General features: G+C 36.7%; 1 long non-coding RNA gene across 1 annotated transcript; it reads right to left on the reverse strand.

Annotated features, from left to right (window-relative positions):
• Positions 1-11,018: 11,018 nt before the first annotated feature.
• On the reverse strand, positions 11,019-17,362 carry LOC140431881 (uncharacterized). The gene is made up of 4 exons (XR_011949736.1): positions 17,316-17,362; positions 14,011-14,124; positions 13,162-13,336; positions 11,019-11,122 (listed from the first exon to the last, which is right to left on the reverse strand). It is a non-coding gene; the product is annotated as an uncharacterized lncRNA (long non-coding RNA).
• Positions 17,363-19,996: the final 2,634 nt, after the last annotated feature.

Below are 19,996 nucleotides of genomic sequence, written 5' to 3' on the forward strand. Positions count from 1 at the left end.
CGCGCTATCTCAGAGTCCCTGCCCCTAGGAACATGTGTATACCAATGTAAGAATGGGATCCACATGTCCGAAGATCAAACCGGTCACACCTCTCTAGTCGAAGTGGTACCTATCTGACCCCCAGGCTTTTCCACCACCCCTCCTCATCGTGTGACTTACGTGAGGAGGCTTATGATCTGAAATTTACTTAAGATGCCCTGGGTAATAGGACATCCTCGGTTTTTAGTGAATGTGGTTATGCCACCTAACTGTAGGGGTAGCCACATCTAGGCTTTTCTCCCTATTTACTTTACTGACTCAATTGATTTTACTCTAGCTTTACGTCGGAACTTGAGTCCCTAAAAAAGAAAAAAGAGCGTGTGTTCCGACCATAGAGCCATCAGCCTGAGCTGATGACTCTATGTCCGGAAAAGAGTGTGTGCTCGGTCACTCAGCCGCCGATTTGGCAAATAAATTTTGTTCTCCTCGCCGGCTGAGCACCCGAGAGGGGTCCGGCCACCAAGCCCATGCATGCCGCACATGACCTCAGTGCTCGGATTTCGCGAGTAGATCTTTCATTTCGATCTGCCTTAAGGGCCTAGTCCGCGGAGCGGCATATAGAATTCTATATTTGCTATATAAGGTAAATTTACGTTAAACGGTTTAATGAGAAGTATGAATGTATCAATATGAATTTACGTTATTTAATCAGAAAACACATTTTTTTTTTTTTTTTTTTTTTTGTGGACTTCCTTGTGGCGTCGGGACTATAAAATGCCTGGGCAACAATTCTTTCCTTTTTTCCTTAATCCTATTTGTGTGCGTGTATTGGGGTGTGCATTCCCAAGTGTATAATACTCTCACACACCCCGGTGTATATTGGACTTATAATTACCTAAAAACCTAAAAAAGAAAAGCGTACCCTCTCGCCAGAGTTTTTTTTGGTGTGTTTTCTGATTGACTGCATTTCTTTGTTCGTTCTTCTTGCAACCATCTCATTCTTTATTTATTCGTTCGGGTTCTCCCTATATCGAGCTATCTGTTGTTTTAGTCTTCTGTGTACCGTCCTTGTGTTTTCATTGTAGTTAGTCAGCTCTCTTAACATTCTGCTGGGGTGGTTTCTTAGTCCGTTAAAAATTTCATATGCTCTCTCGTCTAGCGTGCGTAGGATTCTTGTTTGTCCTGAGTCTCTATATACATATCTCAAGGGTACGTACCTTGGTATCTTAAGGGCATCTCTGACTATTTGATTTTGAGTAGTCTGTATCTTTTTCCTGTTTGTTTTACAGGTGTGTCCCCACGCAGCGGATGCATATGTTAGGACTGGCAGGATAATACTATTCGCAACCCTGATTTTGGTTTTAAATCGTAGTTTCTTTTCCTTCCAATAAGTGTTGAGAGCTGACTTTTCAACGCTTTGGCTTTGCGTATTTGCTGATTGATGTGCTCAGTGAACGTTAGCTTCTTATCTAGATGTACCCCTAGATATTTAGCCTGGTTGGTCCAGTCTACTGGGGTGTTTTCGATTGTAATTTCGCGATTTGGTACACTTCTTCTGTGACTAAACATTACAGCCTGTGTTTTATCTGGATTTAGGGCTATTTTCCATTTTATGCACCATCTTTGGAATCTGTTTAGTGCTCTTTGCAGATGATTAGCTGCATGATCCGGGTTTCTCCAGCTAACAGCTATTGCTGTGTCGTCAGCGTAAAGACTCAACAGAGAGCCTGGCTCTTTTGGCGTGTCGGCCGTATAGATGGTGTACAGGTACGGCGACAGCACCGCTCCCTGAGGCACACCCGCCTCCAGGGTCCCGACTTCGGATAGGGTTGCCCCTATTCGAACTCTGAACCTTCTGTTGGCAAGATATGACGCAAGGAGGCATGTCATCGCCTCACTGTAACCAAATTCATTCATTTTATAGATGAGTCCATGGTGCCAGACTCTGTCGAAGGCTTTGCTGACGTCCAGAAAAGCTGTAGCTGTGTACATTTTTTCATTAAATCCTTTGGTGATGAATTCTGTAAGTCGTAGTACCTGTAATTCACAGGAGTGTTCGCTTCTGAACCCGAATTGAGCCTCTGGTATGGTTCCTAGCATTTGTGATTCTTCATTGAGTCTTTTTAGTATAACTCTTTCCGCTATCTTGCTTAAAGATGATAATAAGCTGATAGGTCTGTAATTTTGCGGAAATGTGCCGTTTTTACCAGGTTTTGCAATCATTATTACGTGTGCCTCTTTCCACCTATCTGGGAAATATCGTAGTTTTAGCATGTTGTTTATTATGTTAGTGATATAAACAATAGCTTTTGTTGGTAGATTTTTCAGCGCCCTATTTGTGATGTTGTCGGGTCCTGGGGCTTTTTTGGCATTTGTCATTTTTATAAGTTCCTTTATTTCTTCGAGAGATGTATGTGTAATACCTATTCTGCCCTTTTTCCTTCTAAGTCTTCTCGCTGTTCTTTCTACCTCTTCTTCAAAGTCTATGTCATCGTCGGGGTCTTCGTTGTTTCTACACGCCCTTTCTAGTTCGTCCTTCATGACTTCGGCTTTGTCGATTTCCGTATGGACAATCCCGTTTACTCCGTGTAGGGGAGGTATGGGTTTCTTGTCCTTTCGAAGGATTTTAGATAACTTCCAGAAGGCGGATTTGTTAGGATTTAGCTCATCGATATAGGAGTCCCAGCTTTCATTTCTATGATTTTGAAGTTGTTTTTTCACTTCCCTGTCTAGCTCATTTGCAATCCTTTTGTCTTCTACCATTCTTGTGCGGTAGGCTCTTCTTCTTTTCCGGTTTTTCTCTTTGATTAGGTTTTGAAGTTCTATACTTATATCCCTGAATCTTCCTTTTTGTCTTGTGATTGTTTCGGTTTTGGAGCTGGCATCGATAGCATTGTTTATTGCTTGTTCTAGTTTTATTACACTGTCTTCTAGTTCTTAATATTATTAATTGTTGGGATGTTACCGATGTTCTCGCTCACAATTCTTCTAAAGTTTGGCCAACTTGTTTTCTTTCTGGTGTGGGGCTGCAAATAGTTCAATTCTGTTGCGCCCAGGGTCAGGACGATTAGGTTATGTGTCGAATCGCCTTCATTTAGAGAGTGTATCTCGTATTGTTGACCCACGTTGTGTAGGATTGCAATGTCGAGATACGTAGGGAGTTCTCCGTGGAAACATGTCGGTTCTGTTGGTCCGATGACATATGTGTTCGGTCTGTTCTCGAGATGGTTGCAGAGATATCTTCCGTTTCGGTTGGTCGTCCTGTCAAACCAATTGGGAGATCTAGCATTTAGGTCTCCAATAATTATAGTTGGCTCTTCTGAGTTCAGTATTAGGCTCAAATCTTCGTTGAAAATCGGATCATGTGGTCTAACGTAAGCTGACACTATTTTTAGTGTTTCGTTGTTGGCCTTAAGTCGAATAATTGTGGCTTCCATTGTCACCAGTCCATCTGGTGTGGGATGTGCTCGTGTTCGAGTCCCCTTTTGACTAATATAGCTGTTCCTCCTGATAATGCTCTATGATCCGTTCTATAGATATCGTAGCCTGGAAATTTTGTTTTTTTCCTTTCCACTAGTTTAGTTTCTTGAAGGGCTACGATATCGAGCTCTAATCTGTTTATTATTTCATCCAGAAGGTTAATCTTTTTGAATATTCCGCCGGAATTCCATGACCCAATGCGTAGATCTTCGTTTTGGTTTGCTAACATTTTCGGACGGCTTCTCCAAATGCAGTCATCATTTTTGTTGCTTTGTCCATCATGGACATCATTTCCATCATTTTGTTATTATACTCTGTATGGAAGTTTGCGATGAGGGTAGCTGCGTCCTGTACCGACACTTCTTGTGGTTGTGCTGGAGATTCTGAGGTGGTTTCAGCGGATTTTTTCGCTGCCTGTGCGTAGCTGACTCCTTTGTTGATTGGAGCGCTGTTTATGGGTCTTCCTACCGGTCTTGTTGGGGCAGGTGTTTTCTTTTTGGGGGCCTTAGAGCATCCTCTATAATTTGCTGTGTGCGCTTCACCACAGTTTGCACATTTGGGGTCGGTTTCCCGGCTTTTCTCACAGTCGTTACTTATGTGGTTTTCTCCGCATTTTACACATCTGGATCCGCAATGGCAAGCCTTTGAGCTGTGGTAGAACCCTTGACAGTTATAACACTGTAGGGTGTCTTTTGTGATTTTGAATTCATCCTCCACATAGATGCGCATGTAGCATATATCAGATATTTTTTTAATTTTTGCAACGTCTTCCTCTTTGAGGGTGACGATGAAATGTGGCAGTACTTTTTTATCAGCTTTTTTGGAGATCATATTGATCACCCTTGTTGCTTCTATTCCTTTATTGTATAGTTCGTCTTTAATTGCTACTGTGCTAGTAGTAGCAGATAGCCCTTTTATAATGACTCTTTTTAGTTTATCGCTATCTATGGGATATGCGATGAATTCTACTTTTGGACTGTGTTCTTCTAGGATGTGTACCATTCCTAGGTAATCTTTTCTGGTTTTTGTGTTAATAACTATCGATCTGCCTGATCGTGCAAACTTGTTGACTGATATTATGCCTTGGTTGGCTGCTCTCTGCAGGATTTTTTGGTGTTCTCCTACAGTTTTTAGGATTATCGCCGGTGGTTTCGGCTCTTTTACTATAGGCTCCTCGCTTGTTTGCGGTGAGTCTTTTGGTACGTCGTTTTCTTTTTCAACTTGGCTATTTTTGCTCAAGTTATTTTGGGCAGTTTTCTTTTTCTGGCTTCTTTCATGAGCCTCTTTCGCAGCCTTGTTAAATTCGATTTCTTTCCGCTGATTTATTATCTGCGTCTGCTTTTCGGCGACGCTTATTTTTGTTTTCACACTACTGTCTGATTTCTCAGTAGTGGTGCCTGTCTTTTTTCCTTTTTTGTTTTGGACTTGTGTCCAACCTGCAGGTTCTTTGGTTGTTATGATTCTTTCCGGCTCTTTAGGCTTGCCTTTGCTACCGGATGGCTTTACGGGGGGAGGTGAACCGATTCCTAGTTCCACTAGCTTTACAACGTCATTATCGAGGGAGGCTTTCCACGGGTCGATTTCCATTATTGACTCTTCTTTTTCCTTGGCTGCTGTTAATGCCATTATATGTTGTACAAGTTTTTGTATCTCCTTGTCCTTTTCTTTGTTTTCGTTTCTCAGCTCAGTCATCTGAGCGAGAAGGTCTTGGATTTGTTTATTTGCCTTTTCCTCGCGGATACGGCTTTCTTCTTTAAGGGATTTGATCTGTTCCGTCAGTACATTGACCGACCTTAAAAGCTCATTGGCCTTTTCCCTTTCCGCCATTTCTCTGGCCTTTTTCTTTACTTCTTCGTCTCCGAAGAGTCTTCTTTGGGCCTTAGCCTTTTCATTTTCTTGCCGATTTCGGGCTCGGCTTCATTTTTGGAGACGTTGTCCACGGCGGGTTGTGTCTCTACTACAGTTGGGGGTGGGGCTTCGCGCGATTCCGCAGCTGGGCTCGGCTCTTCGTCGATGGCGTCCATCGTATTGATATCGTCATCGGTGTCGATTTCGCTTTTTTCTTCCTCCGACTCGGGCAGATAGGAGTCATCGTCAGATATTACGATTTCTATGTCGTCGATCGCGGGATTAGTCGATTTAATAAATTTATTATATAGCTCGATCGAGCTGTCAACAGAGGGGTTTGATGATTCGGCTAAATCATTCTCTTCTTCTTCTTGTGTTGTCACCTGCGTGACAACACTTTCTGGGGGGGGGGAATATCACTCATATTGCCGTAAAGCAGTGAACAAATAGTTCATAAGATATAAGAAAATTCTACTTAGACGACTCTGTTTTTTTTCCACCGACTGACCGCTGTCAGTACGGCTTACTGGGTGCCGTCCCAGGTACCTCGCGGTAGTTCACTCCCTGTATTCACAGTGAGGGATCCTCTTCCTGTTTCTCACACCTCAGGAGCAGGGTCCGTTTCTGTCCGACCTTGTCAAATGTCAAGGCCTTACAGTGTCATCCCTGACGACACACTGAGGTGATCCCGAATTCTTCGCAAACGCGAAGCTATTATAGCCTCCGCGAGGAGCCTATAAAAACAGCTCCTCGACGGTTTAACTAGTAACAACCTCGCATCCGCTTTTCGCTAATATGTAGGACAAGTGCCTATGCCACACTCGGTGTCTTACCCACCGGGAGCTGAAAAGCTCCGTTGACAATAGGTCCGTCGCCCCACCTAAGCACGCTCTCTCTCTCACGTCCGTACTGTCGGCTGCTCGAGTCGACTGACCGGATCTTGTCAGTGACAATACAGCATTTTTCTATTCTATTCTATTCCAGAACAATAAAAAACATTTTTACACGTTTTTTTTTCTAATTTGCCTGATAAATTAATTCAAAATATAATACTGAAAGTTCTTATTTTCCTGGTTTAAAATTATCTATAAAATAGTAATATATTTTAAAGTTGTGCATATAACAATCGACAATTTAAAAGAAAAACATAAATTGTTATGTGTTATCCCCAGGAATTATTTATATTTTCAGTTATTTCTGAACAAAGCCTACGCTTATTATTCTGCGTCTGTTATAGACAAAATGTCGTCGGTTGAGAGGTCTAGTTTTCATACCGTTTTTTGCCGCCAGTTTGATTTAATTAACATTCCTTTTCATTGTATGTTTCCACTACATTTAAGGTACGCTAAATAGCTTCTGTACGTGACATTAAAGTATTATGTTGTGTGTGGAGCTATGGAGATTTTATTGAAGGGCAAGAAACGTTAATATTATGTAGGGAAAGAATCCTGTACATATCTAAGGGTAAATCTTGCTGTTATAGTATTAAAATTTTACATAAGTATTATGGTAATGCGGCATATTAAAGTCTACAAATAGTTTATTGCATGTTATGTCGTGAGGGCAGTTAAAAAATACATAGCTCAATAAATGGTGCAAAATTGATATATTCAAGTATTAATTCTTGGACAAGTATATATTTATGTAAGATATGTATAAAAGGATTGTAACAAGCAAAAACAAAATCCAATATGTTAATATTTAAAGACGTATTATAAGCGTATTTAAACACAGATTACAAGCATGACCAAAAAGGTTAAAATAAACACTTGACTTAAAAAAAATCATTGATTCCGCGTAAAATCTTTAAACATTTTCTAAAGTTCTAAAAGATCTATGAGGGATAGCTGATGAAAAGAATTGAATTGAATTCTTAATAATTAGTAGACGTGGTTTGACGACTACATTGAAAACTAGTTATACAAAGTAAACTATTTATGTTTTTTTTTTTACTTAATGTCTGGTGATATACTTGACTGCTGCTTGACTCGTTCGGCAGAGGAGTGAAGGGCAACACCCAAATTGCTGGAACATATTTATGGTCCTTCTCAAGCGGATAGTATTCCAGTGCAATCATCAGTAATTAAGTGTATTAATTGGAAATATTTACAAAATCTCATCGCCAGAAAGGCCGTTATTTAGTTGACTCCACAATTTCAAGATAGTTTTTACAATCGACCGCACCTACAGATACGAGAACAGCGATAACAGTGAGTTTCATATTTCCCTTCTAATACCATATTTCGTGTTTTTAATTGTGCTTTTTATATTTTTTGTACAAAACAAGCAGTGAATAACAGTAATTAATACAATTTTCTTTAAATTAAATTAAAATGTCTGATTCTGATTTAACGCGCTATCTCAGAGTATTAAACGATCATTGACAAGTTTTACTAAATATTTAGAAATACTGAAAAAAGACACATTAACTGAGTTAGATATGTTTACACTAAAACATAGATTAAATTATGGTGCTTCATCTTTATTATCAGAATTTAAAAATATTAATACCGATATTGAACTTATGTCTGACGATATTGCACTAGATGAACTCACAAAGAACTTAATAGATTCGAAACAAAATTCTATAATATTATAGCCACTTCAAAATTATTATTAAAATATCACGACGATTCCCCTTCTCAACGTTCTAAAGTTAGTTTTAATCACTAGTAAAGAGGAGCATTGAAGTCTCACTAATACAATGGATTCAGTTAATGCTAAAAACAAGAATCATCACTGCTAGTATTGGAGGAGAATCTGTGACTGTGACAGCGGTAAAGGTGTGCCCTCAAGGGGGAGTATTATCGCCTCTGCTGTGGTCTTTGGTTGTGGATGACCTCACTAAGTTGCATGATTCTGGTTTTATAACCCAAGGTTACGCAGATGACCTAGTTGTTACAATTAGAGGCAAGCATGACCAGACTATATCTAGTCTCATGCAAACTGCTCTTAACGAAATTAAAAGTTGGTGCTCGAAAGAGGGCTTAAATGTCAACCCCAGTAAAACGACTTTGATACCTTTCACAAGGAGACGTAAATACAATTTACAGGCTCCAACTACGAATGGTATCACATTAGACTATTCCAAGGAAGTAAAATATCTGGGGGTAACCCTAGATCAAAAACTCACCTGGAATAGTCATATTGAAAAAATTTTATCCAGAGCTTTGGTGGCAAGTTGGACCTGCCGCAAGACGTTTGGAAAGACTTGGGGCCTACAACCGAAAATGACTCTCTGGTCATATTAAACAATAATTAGGCCCATGGTCACATACGCATCATTCGTATGGTGGCTAAAAACACAACAAACAACAGCTAACGCTAAGCTGCAAAAAGTGCAGCGGCTAGCTTGTCTGGGAATCACAGGGGCAATGTCATCATGTCCCACTGCAGCTCTAGAGGCGATGCTGAACCTTCCTCCCTTGCAGTTCTGCATAAGAAGGGAGGCAGTAACTACCGCCTTAAAACTGCGACAGACCTATTGGTCTATAGCCTATCGCAAGATCATATTGGTCTAACACACCAGGATAAAGGCAAGCAAAAAGGCTCATAAAAGTGTCGCCTACTGCAACAAACCGCCTTCTCGAAATCAGTAAAAAAGATATCAAAATGGTCACTGGCCTTCTCACTGGTCACTGCCCTCTGAGATATCATCTCAAGAAGATGGGCAAATCAGATAGTGAGAACAGTCGTTTCTGTTACAATGAAAAAGAAACGGCAGAACATATACTATGCAACTGCGTAGCACTGTTCTGCAAAAGACTAAAATTCATTAATTTTATTTATTATCTCTTGGTAGGTATTCTGGGCTAAGAAGTAGAAAAGGACTGTTAATTTTTGACTAAGCCGTAACTTATATAAAAATAATGTTGAGTCGTTTTGCAGTGCATCAGTATTGTATTTGGATGGATTCGATTTCAGAGGTTTTGATTGTACTGATTGGTTGTTATTTCGGTTTAGTGTTCACGGTTGATATTGTAGGTAACATTTTGGTCTTACTACATATATAGTGGTCAGTTCCGCACTCCGGTCCTTTTAACTTTGTTACGTCTTCCACTTGCATGTTTGTTTCTTATTTTGTGATAACATAATCTATAATGGACTTGGTGTCTCTCGTTGGTTGGACCCAGGTATACTTATTTTGATTTAAATGTTGGTTATAAATCGTAGAAATTTAAATGTCTATGTCTCTCACGTCTGTTGTGAGGATGTGTTATCTCAACGGTGCTAACTTTTAATGAATTCGAATTATACTGCATTGTTATGATCCTTTGTCTTTATGATATTTGCCGATTTTTTTATTGAATATTAAACCAATCTATGATTGTTATTCTCTCTTTTATTAGTCCTTGTCTTGCTTCTGGTTTAATATTCAATAAAAAAATCGGCAAATATCATAAAGACAAAGGATCATAACAATGCAGTATATAATTCGAAGTCATTAATAATTTTGTTGTTTTTGGTTCTATATATTATGCTGTAAATGTTACTAAATATACTAGCGAAATATTACAGCTATTTTCCTAAAATTAGTTCTTTTGTGCAGTTAATCGACCTAATTTCTCTGAAGTTGCATAATAAGTATAGTTAGATTATAAAACAAAATTATTGGTAAACACCACTTAAATTAACTTTCACTGAAGTATATTCAGGTATTTTTTCAAATTCAGATTAATTAAAATTAGTTATATATCTGAGTCTTTTATCAAAACATTTTAAGCATTTAGACTATTAACTGCTAAAACTGCAAACTAATCTATTAGTAGGTGTAATTAATTTGCGTGCTTTAATTGTATGTTCTCCAATTTTAATTTCACCATGTTGACTTAGAAAATGAACTACGACTTGTATGCTTAAAAGCTAGATGCATATTCTTCCGTTTGACATTTTGGATGAGAACAGTACATTTTTGGATGGACTATAGTTCCTACTGCAATGGTGTACTCTTCTGTTCTTATCTTATCTACTGCCGGTAAAATTATGGCCTGGTTTTTTGTTGGGCATTTTGTTAATGGTTGTTGCTTAGTGATGGTAGAATAAGTAATGTTTTGCTGATGGGGATTAATTGATGGACCCTTGTAGTCAGAAGTACCACCTGTCATTTTGTCAAATTTAATCTTCTATCTTTTTTTAAATTTAAATTGAACTTTCATTTTAATATATTTAATTTGGGTAGGTCCGACTCTGTTTATTTAAAAGTAAATAGTCGATCTAGCAATTAGCAAGATAATGCCAAAAGTTGAAACTAGTTTTTTAAATAATAAATAAATACGAAATATAAATAATGTTCTTTGTATGTATATAAAAACAATGTTTGTAATCAAACTACTGTCAATTTGGAGACTGTACTTACAATGTTACAGATATTAACAGACCACCGTACACTGCTTCTATATATTTCGGTTTATTATTTAAATGTACACTGTTTCTTCTCAAAAAGTGTAAAAGTTATGGAGCTCAAAGTATTTCGACTTGTCTGCCTGAATTTTCTTGACTGTGATTTATTTCTATGGATCTTAAGTTTTTAACCAATACATACTTCCAAAAATAATTCGTCAAAACTTTACATCTTCTGAATCTAAAGAGATACAAAAAATGATGACTTGATTGATATAAAAGAGATGATATCGTGGTCTTCATACAGTTTGATTTTTGGATATTTAATAATAAAGGTGTTCAATATTTTTTATTATTTTTCTAAATAAGGATTATTGTATTAAAAATGCTTTATTTATTTATGAATATTTAATAACACTATAAAACTCGTCATTAGGGCATTTGCACTACCTCTGGGCAGCAAACTCCGGCATATCTGCAAATAAAAATAACACATTATTAGATAAAAAAACAATTATTTTGGATTATTTATAACATTGCTTTCTTCTTCATGTTTCTATCCTATCGGAGATTTGATACCATGAAAGCTGCTTTAACCTTATCTACAAATGTTCTAACCAGTCAAAAAAGGTCAAAAAGTTCTTCTGTCCTTAGATATAAAAAAACTAAAAAATATTTTAATAGTTTTTATATCTCCGAAAACTACGTCGTCTCATTGCCACCCACTTGATTTTTAAAAAATATGTCAAAAGTTTTTAATAACAAGGTTTCTGGCTTCTTAAAAACCATGCCAGGAAATTTAGATTTGGAAATATACCTCCCAATCAATTTAGATATCTTAACAGAGAACCCAAGTTTTGATTTGCGGAAAATAATTTAAGAATTTACTGACGAAGCAAGAAAATCTAATGTTACTGCAGATGAAGAGTGTAAAAGTGATGAAGTGATCAAGATGAAGAAATTTTGCGTTCATTTAAAAGAAACTAAAGATTATGAACAACTAACAGACCTTTATAATTTTAATACAGATTTATAATAACGGTGATGTAGCTATTGATATTTATCACATTTTAATGAAATGAGCATAAGTTCACAAAAACAAAAAAAAATAAAGTTCCATTGAACAACTTTTCACAAAGTATATTATAATTATTATCATACTACTGTAGGAAAGTATCAGATTACTGTAAGTATACACTTACAGAAAGAATATATACAGATGATGAAGTATATGGGGGCGGAATCGGATTTAAATCTGACCATGCTCTGGTCTCTAATGCATCAGTCTTTCAGGCCGAGATCTTTGCAATCCTGCTATGTGCTCAAGAAATAATAGATAGGGCTTGCTTAGACAGGACTATCTCTACCTGCTCTGACAGTAAAGCAGCACTAAATGCTTTAGAAGCTTCCAAAGTCAGCTCGAAGCTGGTTCCTGAGTGCAAGAGAACATTTGATGACGTAACAGAGTTACCTTGGTATGAGTATCGGAACACAGGAGTGGAAGGAAACAAACTGGCTGACGCCCTGGCAAAAAAGAACTCATCCACTCTGCCGATGATACCCAAACCTCAGTACTGGTCGGGGTAGGAGTTCCGGGACTCCTGGGCCAGTTGTATAGGTATAAGATAGGCTAGGCTCGACATAGTGCGTCCATATAAAAATCTTATAATCTAGCTTCTCCTTCCAGACCGTAGAAGATGGTCTCTGGTGGTCAAAATGCTTACTCGGCGTATGTATGCTTACTATGTCTTACTATAAACTCGGTTATATCTTCATCTGAATGGGCCACGGTGCCGTCTTTATAGCCCAAGGTTCTGGGTTCAGTCTTTATGCAACAGAGCCAAATGAGCGAGTTTCCCTTAAAGAGACTTTTGGCTTTCTGTGAAGCACCAAGATTACTAAACGATTAGAAGTTCGGAACAGCAGAACGGAGTTATATTTGGAGTTCCTGCTGATTATAGAAGATACGTGAGCCCGGTGCAGCTAGGGCCTCAGAAACGCAGAAGACTAGCTCCATATGGGCCTAGTCCGAATGATAGAGGTGATATAATGGACCCATCTTTAAAGTAAGTGTCTAAAGGGCTCATAAATGGGTGCTGCCTTGATCTATCATAACCATAACCACACTTTTTTACATAGTCCCATAGTGTTTTAATACTCATGAAGCAGCTACCCGTCTAAACTGCTATAATTTTATGATAATGTTATTAACCGCTATTAAGATTGAGAAGTAGTTTCATTTTCTATCAAAACCTCTCAAAAGTAGGTGTTTATGGACGGTTCGAGATTCCAACGTCCTGATGTCGCGAGTGTGTACGGTCCGCTTTGATAAAATTACATAACAACAGTTCACAGTACAAATAAGAGAAATTAAAGTGTAGAGGGTTAGTTGATAATTTGGATTTGTATCTTTTAGTAATAAACGATAAAAATTAATTTTATTTTAGTGTTAAATAAATTAAAATAATGTTCAACAGACTGTAAATAAAAATTAAATGACAGTACAGTACTTACTTGTTATCAAGTATGCAAGCAAATTGTTCGTAGGTCAAGAAATCTGTCAGATATAAATGGACATGTGGACAATTTGATAGCAAACTGCAAGTTCCTTTAGGGAAATTCTTATTGGGTGTCTTCGTACATTCTCCGTTAGAAAGGACAAATTGACCCTCGCCCAAATCATAGGCGCCTAGAAAAAAAAATATAAATTAAAGATCTAGAAATACCAAGTGTATCTCTCTTTTCTTCCCCTGGATTCCTCTATCAACTCTCGTAAAGCAAAGAAGGCATCCTTTATCCTTCTGCCTAGCATAAATACAAACTGTTCGTCTATCAATCTTCTACCTTCTTAACCTTCGCTCAGGCAGGACCTGCTCTGACAATCAAGCAGCTCTAAGGGTGTTGCAAGCGCCCAAGGTCAGCTCTAATCTGGTTCTTAAGTGCAAAAGAGCACTGGCTGATATTGCGCTGAACATTAGAATTACCTTGGTATGGGTACCGGAACCAACAGGCGTGGAAGGGAACGAACGGGCTGACGCCCTGACAAGACCATGTTATTGGCCTCGTGTTTTTGATTTTATGTACTCTTCAAATCATTTGTAGAGCGCCATTTTCGGTCCTTCGAAATATTGTGGCTACGTCTCTGATGATATTGCTCCAGGTATGTTTCTCAGCCATGAATGTTGTTTTCTTCCTGGGTGTTAAATTCGATTAAATTAATTAAAAAGCCCTGCTGGACTGCTATGAGCCCAGACTTGAACCCTTTGGGTGCATGTACAAAGTACCAAAAGTACAAAAAACTACACAAAAGCAAAGTGAACTATATTAGCTAGTTTTTAATTATCTATTTTTATGTCAACTTACCTCCTAAAATATTTAAAGTTCCATTTTGATTGGTGATATTTTTCAACCAGGGAAGTATATCTTTTATTGCAGGTTTTGAGCTAGTTGTTGGAGGTGTTGTAGACGTATATATTACTGTAAAATATATTATTATAAATTATGTACATCGCTGTACAATTAATAATGATTACAACCTTCATTTTCATGTACCACAAAAAGATACGTGCCCTAAGTGTGATGCTTACAAATTAAAAAAAAGCTGCAATAACAGATGATAATGGGATAAGACAGATTGAAGTAGAGCACGAATTTCATCTTAGAAAGGCCGAGCTTGCACGTACTTCTATAAAACAATTATACAGAAAAGGCCCAGACTGACGATTCTTACTATGCATTCACTTTTGACCTAGAAAAAGCCGTAGCTTTCCCAAATTATCCACATCTATCGCATACTATAAACGTAATATGTAGATTTACAACTTGGGCTGTCATGAGCGATCTGGCTTAGGCTACATGTATGGATGAGATGAAATAACAGCTTCGGGAGGATCTCAGGAAATCAGTATCTGTGTCACAAAGCACACAGAATTACGTGCACGGATTCCGTCGCCTTTTAATCTTTTCCTGTAATTTAGTTCGTAGAAACGTGTATATTCATTTGTTTTTGCGTTAAATGGTCCAAGTATTTCAATTTTCTCTTTTTTATGCATATTGTAAAAAATATTACATCAAATGTGGTGTTGTGCTTCCACTGCGATAGCTCGGCTGGGTTTAGACCGACATTTCCCCCTAAGAGACTATGGAACTTTTTTACTTTATTTCAATCTTCAACGTGCTGACAATTGAGACTTCGCGGTTACGACTTACATCATGACGGTAAGCAAATGTACTCACTCGATTGAAATATTAACGCGTTGTGTTTACATTAATAAATAAATATTATTTACAATAGAAGTTCTCACTTATTTTTATTAAATGTTTTACCACTGTCGCATTCACATTGTCCTAATTTTAGTTCAAATGCATGTGAAACAATTTGTTTTGAGTTTATTAAGATTTATAAAATTTTTTAAGATTTTGTTACCCTTATCTTAGACTAGCCTTTTGTGTATTCAACTTACTACTTATTTATTTATGACTTGGTTGACCCAACTTAATATTAATATTCGTCTATAGCATTACGCCTTGAAACTCTCAATTCTTTTTATCATGTTCTTTTTGAGAATCCATGCTTACACGCCGTACAACAAGATACTTAACACATATGATCTTAACATTCTTATCGGTAGAAAGAGCCGAATCATTAAACAGTTTCTTTAAACATCTTTTGTTCTCGATATTTTGATCACTTGTCTCGTTTATGATAGTTCCCAGATATTTTTTATGATTCACCATTTGAATGTTAGGTACTAGCATGGCTATTCTAGTTTTATTGACTGCTCTAATAAGTTATCTAGTCGTTAAGTTGTACCAATCTTACCCTGCAGAATGATTTGGAGTAGGCTGTATTGATGTTCGTTGCGCATTACTGGGCCCATATATTCCATTTATTCACTGCTCTATTTATATTCTCTAGTTAAAGTTGAAGCTCCTACGATGTTCTTACCAAGAACACAGTATCGTCTGCATATCTACTATTATTTATCATTTTACATGTCAGAATATTTGGAACAAGCAGAGCTTTTTGCAGTGCAATCAAGAGTATCTCGCTAATATCAAGTTTTATTTTTCTATTAAGATTAAGATCTTCTATTTCGGGTAAGACATACGGGCAACGTCGCGAAGGACTGGGTGATAGATCACGGACTGGAACTCGCGGCAGAGAAGACCAAAGCCATCATTCTGAAGAGTAAACGTGTAGCATTTGCATTTTCCTTGAAGGAAATTTGTATTTTGAATTGAATTTTGATTTGTACTTTTGATTTGTACTTTGATTTGTATTTTGAAATCCCCTCGTATATGTATTAAATTGAAGTCCCCTCATATATGCATTATAATAACAAATAATTTTTTCCATATTTCTTAGTTCGTATCTTTTAAGTTAAAATACCCGAAATATATTTCAATTCCTTCTTAGGTCGGCTCGAGTTAATATAAACCATCTTAGAGTTGATTATTTATTTCGCTAGGTATGTTCCTCGATATTTCTTTGTTCAAACCGCCCGATACTGCGTTTTCAAATTAATAATTTGCGTCTTAATTCCCGTTTGTGTTTTGTTTATACCCAGCGTTTTGTTTATACCAAGTAATGTGAATTAATTTTAAAGATAATTTCATCACTCTCGCTGGAGCTGCGGTCAAGAGTGATAGGCTTCAGCGTTATGTCCAAATTCACGTAGAATTTGTAAAGTGTTCTGTTTTTGCCCCTTTTCATGGAAATCTTCGTCTTACGTTACGGGAAACAATTTTAGTAGCAGTTAATAGTAGCAAATTAATGTATTTTAGCTATCAATTTGTTTGTTAAGTTTTTTTACATTCTATGTTAAGTTATGACAGCTCGTTTTATTATTTTCGATGTTCATTTGTTTTGTTGTTAAAAAAGGTTAACCTCCATGCAGTAACAATTTTGAAAGTTTTTGTAGCAATTCCCCATTGTAAACAGATAGGACACATGTATTTTTTTTGTATTTTTGTACTTAGTAACTATTTATATAGTATTTTTGTATTATCTTATTTTTTTAACTGATTGTGGTAAGACACAATAAATGTTAAATTTTTTCTTAACATTTGTTTATTTTTTTAACTAACCCTTTTTGAGTTTCATTTGAAAAAGATGTTTTTCATTTTTAATAATTATTTCGATAGTTACAACTAGCTGTTGTAAATAGTTATAATTAGGCACCTCGAAGTGGCGTCCTTTTTAAATTACTAGAGGTGTTTCCTGTTTATTTTGTTTTGTTTGTTCCAAGAGATTCATGACCTTTTGTTCCATTTTTTTGTAGTTGCCCCAATCCAAACCCCTTGTCATTTACGTATCCACGACCCCAGCTCTCCTAACAAACCCTGAGTGACGTTCGCACAAGTAGCGTTTATTTTGCTTGCCCTATCTTCGCCCCCAGTAATTTCTATTCCCAATCTTCTACCCCTTATAATAATACCCCATGTGGTAGGCAAAATATAATCGTTACAAACGAAAAAGACGTTTCTTGTGCTGGATATCGAAGTAAGAAGCGAAATAATACCAATATATCAAAGAAGACCACAAAAATCAAATGGTGGATGCTAAAAGATAAGAAATAAGTCCGTTGAGGGCATATATAGTATAAAACATAAGCTGAAACAAAAATGAAGGTCCTTATACAATTTGAAGAAATATTTCTACATACCTGTGGGCCTCCATGTTGGCCTCTCTATGCACGATTTGGTCCTCCTGTAATGATGTAAAAGTATTTTAATGATTTTATAATTACAAACTAATAAGTAGTAGATCAAGTCAGAGGGAAGATTATAATATTGAGGGATTTTAACGCTCGAACAGGCAATCAAGTAATACCCGAAATTACGCAAAAATATAATGAGAATGTCAAAAACGAAAATGGAGAACTGATGATAAACTTCTGCACGAATAACGAACTTAGAATAAACAAAACATTTTTTGACTACAAATACCGACACAAATATACATTTAATAACACCCGTGGACAAATATCTATGATTAGTCTATGATCTAAGATTATGTTACAACCAGCAGAGGTATACATCCATCAAAAATAATTGACGTAAGATGCCTCAACTCAGCAAATATAAGTAGCGACCATAGCCTAGTATTATGTAAAATAAAAATTATCATGAAATACTTCATCTTCTTCTTATGGTACTCCATCCAATTAGTGGATGTTGACGACAATTCTGGCATACTCCTCTCGATCTTGTGTGGCTCTAAAAGTGCATGGGCATCTAAAGCTTTAAGAACTGGTACTTGGAATTTCGAAATATATGACCCAAATAAGCAGTTCTTTTTCTTTTTATTACTGGCAGCAATTCTCGTTCTCTGCCCATTCGATTTAATACTTCGACATTTGTTGTGTGATCTGTCCAGGGAATTTTAAGTAGTCTTCTAAATACCCACATTTCAAAGGCCCCCTAATCGGTTTATCACATTGGCCTTTAAGGTCCAGGTTTCTACACTATATAGCAGTATGGAGTAAATGTAACATTTTATAAAGCGATATCGAGGCGTTAAGTTAAGGCTGTTGTTGCTTAGCAAGGTTCTCATATTAGTAAATGCTGTTTTGACTTGCTCAATCCTGCTACGTATTTCTATATCTGGATCTACGTCTTCAAAAATACTTCATACAGAAACAGAATCACTTGGGAGAGAAAGAAACGTAACAAATATTAACATATCATATGGTTTAGGGAGAAAGTAAAGACAAAATGTGAAGAAAAGAAGAAAGCATCTTTAAAATACCGAACATAACAAACACAATAGCCATACAACCACTAGAAATTAATCAGAAATGAATAGAATACTTTAGTTAGACAAATAAAAAAGGAACACTGGTAGAGTTCTCAAAACAGATTGATGGAACACGACTTCTGCGGAACACAAAAAGAAATATGGAGAATGATCAGAGGACAAAGAAAAGAGAAAAAGGAACTTATAAAAACGAAACACATTCAGAAGGAAACATGGGCAGACTACTTTCGATCCCAATTTGCTAAAGGTAATGATAATGAACCACCAATACCAGAGGTGACGACAAATGAAAAAATAAATATTGAGAAGTAAGAGGTAAAGGAAGCATTAAGAAAATTGAAAAATTACCAGAAAAGGAAAGAATACTAAATAAACTCCTATATTACGGAGGACCAGATCTGACCAAACAACTATTAAAACGTAGAACTAACTGACCCTATTGAAGCTGGAAATAGCGTAAGACAAGTAGATTCCCTGAGTCCCCTATTGTTCAAACTTATTTTGGATAAAATAGTAAAAAAAGTAAGGAAGAAAAAACAACTTAAAATAATCTGCTATGCAATACTACTCTCTCAGAGTGAAGATGATTTACAACGCATGCTGCACTAATTTAATATAATCGCCAGAAAACTGAACATGTTGATTTCCCCAAAAATGACAAAATACATGGTTATAACAGCCAGATCAGATAATAGAACAAGTGATGGAGTTTAAATATCTAAGCATCACATTATCTAACTATGGAAAGCTCGAAACAGAAGTAAAAGATCAAGTGAATAGAGCAAATAGAGACGCAGGTTGCCTGAATTAAACAATATGGTGAAATAAAAATACCGGGAAGGAAATGAAAGGCAGAATGTACAAAACAGTCATCAGACCCATAATGGCATACACGGCATAAACACTACCTGATACGGAGGACAAAAAGGATGTTAGAAACAGCAGAGATGAAAATACTTAGAAAAATTGATAGTAGAATACTATGGGACAGAGCTAGAAGTATATATACACGACGTAGACACCAGGTGAAGAACATCAAGGACTAGGTAAGAAATAAAAGAGTAGCATGGAACGAGCATATAAGCCGAATGATAACAAATAGAGTACTAAAGACGGCAAGAGACGGTTCCACAATAAAAAGACGATCAGTAGGAAGACCACGTAAACCGATGGAACGACAACTTGCTGGAGGTACCGGGTTTCTCATTATATTTTGACCCCACACTTATTTTCATTAATTTCGGGAATACAAAAAAAAGTTTAAAAAAAAAGTTGTATTATTTTATCTGTACCGACTAACAGTGTAGCAACAAACCCAAATTTTGTATACAGGAAGTGCACAATAAAATGCATCTTCAATATCTCAAATGGGACACCCTGTATTTTTTATAGTTTTGAGTAGCCCTGCATTTCCTGATTACAAATATATAACATAGTGTAGCATTAGTTTTGTTCTATAATGGCGTATGGTACTACTATACTATACTAAGATAAGAAAAAAATATATTTAGAAAGTCAACGAAATTAATGACTTACGATACTACATTTAAGATACAATACTACATTTAAGATTACAATAGATGCTCA

This window comes from Diabrotica undecimpunctata, unplaced genomic scaffold (genome assembly GCF_040954645.1).
Source record: "Diabrotica undecimpunctata isolate CICGRU unplaced genomic scaffold, icDiaUnde3 ctg00002206.1, whole genome shotgun sequence".
NCBI lineage: Eukaryota > Metazoa > Arthropoda > Insecta > Coleoptera > Chrysomelidae > Diabrotica > Diabrotica undecimpunctata.